The following is a 4,843-nucleotide window of genomic DNA, read 5'->3' on the forward strand; positions in this document are numbered from 1 at the left end:
AACCACAAATCCATGACATACTAGAAACAAAAAACCATATACCCAAATCATAACATCCATTAAAAATATAATAGCGGGTCCTAACATACATAAGTGAAATGCCGTATATAATTATTACTTTAGGTTTAGGACTTTAGGAGTGTATATTTATATATTATTTTTAAATTAAAAATCTACACATGTTACTAATATGTTAACAGGTCTTTAACCTGTTGGACTTGTTAGGACACGAATTTTAACATGTCTTAAACATGTCGACATGTTTAAGACACGAAACCTGTTAAGCTCAAACCCAAACCTGTTAAAATCTGTGTCGTGTCATGTCGTGTCGTGTTAACAGGTTCGTGTCATAAATTGATAGCCCTATTCTCAATAAATACAGTTATTAAAAATTTGGCGTTCGACTTAACATGTTTTCATCGTTTAATTAAAGGATGACATGTAATACTATACATTATACACCGAGAAAAATAACACTTACAAACAATAAAATATTTTCACGATATCTTAATTTAATAGTTCACATGTGGTTACACTAATAAAGCAAAACATAATTTTAAACGGAAAAAAATACAATAACAAATACGTCATAATGCTTGTAGTGAATGCTTACGATCACTTAAATACATGCTTGACAGCCCCGGGAAGGTGTGTATGTTCAAAATAAACATCCCATTTAATTGTCTTAGGATCAAAATAGAACATATCGGCTTCAACTTCGTTTTCTTTAACTAACTGACGAAGTTTTTTAGTATTCCTATCATCGTAACTGTCAAAAAAATTAAGAAAAACAAATCATTATTGAATTCACATCTGGAAATGAATTAAAGTGGTCATATAATTACAAATGAACTCACAAGCTTTAACTTATTGCAATGTAAAAACCGTCACAAAGATGATGTCGTTGGCTCGTTGCAATAGTTTGGAACAATATGCTTTGTGACTTAATTTAGGCTAACCTGTAGTGGTATCATATAACGAAGAGAAAAGTATCTTTGAAAGCTAGCCATGGAGTTCAACACCTTCACGTTGGCAACTATCACCGGCTTGCCTTCTATGTTAATCCATGGATGCTTTGAAAAATAGTTATACCCACTTTGTTGAATTAATTTGTACTTCAGTGGGTTCGATACTGAAGATCCAACATGATATATTATTTCACATGATGCTTGATTTGCGTGTGCCACCATTGCCGCAATCATAGCATTCACCACCATGTCTGCTGGTATCTGTCAGATCATTTTTACCCATTACAATTAGCGATTTCGATCATGAAGAGAAATTAATTAGCTATGATTATGCATAAACTGAACCCACCACGTCAATAACCGATTCAGGATCACCAAGAAAGCATGATAATTGGCCTTTGCCATAACCAACTGCCAAACTATCGATTGTCCTGTAATTTTAAAATGTGTACAAGGATATTATTAATTTTAACTGATTTTCTTATAAGAAAATTTCGAATAATGATAATTATAAAATTAGAAAAAATATGATGCGATGAATAAAATACCTTATGCCTTCGATCCAACCAGGGAAAGGTTCTTTGTAGGTGCGGGTGATGATAGTTGGTCGAAGAATGACTAACGGCATGTTTCCTTTCAAGTGCCCGAGCATCATTTCTCCTAATGCCTTGGTAAAAACGTATGTATTCGGCCATCCGAATTTATTTGCCCTGCATATGTATGGAATGAAAGCAATGTACGATTACGACACTGGATATTTATTAATCTAATGATGCTAATAGATGTAACAGAATTACTTTCATAATCTGGACATGTATTAATTTAATTTGATGAAAGGAAAATCATTTTTACCTCTCAATACCCAAATCTTTCATGGCCATTGTAATTGATTTATCGGAAGCTGTTTAGTCGTAACTAAGTTCTTTTAGTCTTTCTTCACTGATCTTCTTCTGTGTGTTGATGTCTAATCCATGAGCGCCATTAAGTGCGTCTCCCAAACGATATGGTGTTTCTAGTATGAGCCCCGGTGTCTCGCCAGATACATAAGCTGATTGAACGAATAATATAGTTATAAACTCATCATGTATTTAGTATTGAACTAGAATGACGAGTGTGTATATACTAACCAAGCAACTTTATTTTATCGCATTTGGCAGCGAAATTTAAAACATTTTTAGCCCCAAATGTGTTCAAAGCTAATGCGTCGTCGTACCTGTAATAAACCAAGTGAGAAAAATCAATATATATATATTTCTGTTTAATTGTTTCACATTGCTATATAAATGGTTCTTAAAATGTGATTAGTATGAAACACCACACCGAAGTTCTCAAAATAAGTACTATTTAAAAAAAAAATATTTGAACGGTCATTTGAATCATTAACGGTCATTATGATTTAAACTAGAAAGTAAATGTACCTTTCATCAAAATTGGTGGTGGCAGCTACATTGACAACAACATCAATATCTCCCCACATCTCTTTAATCAAGCCAGGGTCTTTTATTCCCAAATTTTCATAGGTGATGTCTCCAGCGACCGGAGTTACCTTTTCCGACAAGAAAGACTGCAGATTTGTGCCATACTTCTTTTTCAAGATATTGAACAAGTCCTTTGCCACTGCCTGAAAATGATTATAAATAGGAAAATGATTATAAACATTAATTAGTTGTTTTTAAAAATATCTTAGGTTTTAATTGAAATATTATATTATTATTTGTAGTCTGAGTTAACTCTGAAAATTATTCTGAGCTTTCTCTTTATTATTTCATTTAATATTTATCTACCATTCTATTCACTATGTCAAAAGTCTTGCACCAATAATGCAGCCATATGGGAGACACATTTTAAATTGAAATGGCCAACCTTAGATGTGAAACACCTGGTGATTATGAATAACTCCTTGTATTGTGATTAACTCATGCATTCATGAGTTAATCGAATGTGCAATACCACACCAAATACCAAGTATAATTAGCGATTAATAAATTGAAAACATAACTTATCTTTTTACGTACGTATTGAACTAACTAACACATACTTTAAAAAGGATTGATACATACCTCCTTATTGAAACGTTGCAAAGCAGATTTGGCATCAGGAGCCCTCACAAGAAGATATAACTTTTTCACATTCGGTTGAACTCTAAGTATCTTCTCCACAAATACTACAGTTACACAAACAACATAACGTATGTAAATAATAGTTATATATGCATGTGTATGTGTGTATAAACATATTTATATATATATAGAGAGAGAGAGAGATATAGAAGAGAAAAGGGATACTTTTAGCAAGAAAATCAATGGCACCAGTGATCAAAATGGTCTTATTATCAAGAAAACCAAGAATGCTATCCAACTCCATTCGTTGCAAGTGTGGCAAGAACACAACCACTTTAGAGAGAAAATGGCAAAGGAAATTGGTGAAGAAGAAGATAGAATGCAAGAAATATATATAAAGGTTAAGGTGAGAAACGAATGAGGGAGTTGGCAAGTGGTGAGTATTGAATTAAGGAGTACGCCTAATAAATGCTTTTGACCGGTTGTTTAATTGGTAAAAGAATATATAGAAAAGAAAAATCTTTATGCCTACTTATACTAAAAAGATTTGATATTACATTATTTTTTGAAGCAAAAAAATTGACATGTTAATTGCTTATTGAAAAGCATATCTACGAGATAATAGTACGTTGAAGAACAGACATTTTTCTGGATTTCATACGTACCTCATGTATAGTAAGAGGTAAATCAGAAATTTACAAGGGTTTTCTAGAAACATTAAACACTCTTTATATGTCCCGTATAGGGCTGTACGGAGGGTCATACCCTGGGCGTATAAACCCTCGAATAGCCCTATATGGGACGGGACATATAGGAGGTGTCCTAGTAGCCTAATAGGACCCTGTTTAAACAATATACATTTTTAATTGTGATAGAATTTACTTGTTTTAAGAGAAAATAATTAAAATGTCTGTTTGAACAATAAATAATTAAAAAAATATTCATTTGACCATCTTATTTTCAAAATGTTCATTCTAAGTCATGTAGATTGTAGAATCAATGGTTTTTAATCATTCTTCAATGTGATTTTTAACCAACTTGATTATCTCACTTATCCAAAAATAATCTTGTTGGATGCAATAAAATTGTTATTAGAAAAATAGATAAATCTTGTCGGATGCCTAAAAAATCTCATCAGCTCCACCGAGTAAAAAAACCACTATAAAACCGACAGTTTTATAACGCGTGGCAGAATCTTACTGGTTGAAAATCTTGTCGGCTAATGATTAAAAAGTATGCGTGTCAACGAGATTAATAAGGGATGACATTTTGATATAAATGCATGGGGAAAAAGCTAGTCAAACGAATATTCTGTTACTTTGACTAGTTAAATGAACATTTTGATCATATATTTTTTCTTTACTTTTCTTTTACAGTTTTATAGATTAGGATGGATTCATGTATGTCTAGACGTCGGCTGTGGTTATTATAAAATGTAATGCACTTTGACAAGTAGTCTAGCCGTAATAAGAGACAATTAACTAATAGTCTAATGTACTTACCTATTTTGTTAATGAAGCTAATTACGTAATATAATTAACTTGAACTTATGATAGTTCTTGTTCTAAGGTTAAGAAAGTGATAAACTATTACCACTCCATGTCAAGCAGGCCGACAGGTTCCGGAACACGTTATTTACATGGAAAGACCGAACAATGTGTACGTGTGACTACTCGGACATGCATTACGTTTTCAGACTGTGAAGAGGTAGGTCCCAGCAGAGCCCAGTTGGACCCGCAAGACTCACCTTAAACAGGGACGTCTGCGCAGAAACCAACTGGATCCGCAGGACCAACTATGCTCAGAGACGTGACG

The 4,843-nt window shown here is 33.0% G+C and overlaps 1 pseudogene across 1 annotated transcript; it reads right to left on the reverse strand.

The window, feature by feature from the left end:
• Positions 1–497: 497 nt before the first annotated feature.
• On the reverse strand, positions 498–3,366 carry LOC143585565 (fatty acyl-CoA reductase 3-like; annotated as a pseudogene). Its single transcript, XR_013144562.1, has 8 exons — positions 3,254–3,366; positions 3,025–3,132; positions 2,387–2,585; positions 2,078–2,181; positions 1,821–2,016; positions 1,517–1,678; positions 1,318–1,399; positions 498–1,229 (listed from the first exon to the last, which is right to left on the reverse strand). The product of XR_013144562.1 is annotated as a fatty acyl-CoA reductase 3-like (transcript).
• Positions 3,367–4,843: the final 1,477 nt, after the last annotated feature.

Source organism: Bidens hawaiensis, unplaced genomic scaffold (genome assembly GCF_021521415.1).
Source record: "Bidens hawaiensis isolate Kalapana, Puna unplaced genomic scaffold, B.hawaiensis_p1.1 tig00033892_1, whole genome shotgun sequence".
NCBI lineage: Eukaryota > Viridiplantae > Streptophyta > Magnoliopsida > Asterales > Asteraceae > Bidens > Bidens hawaiensis.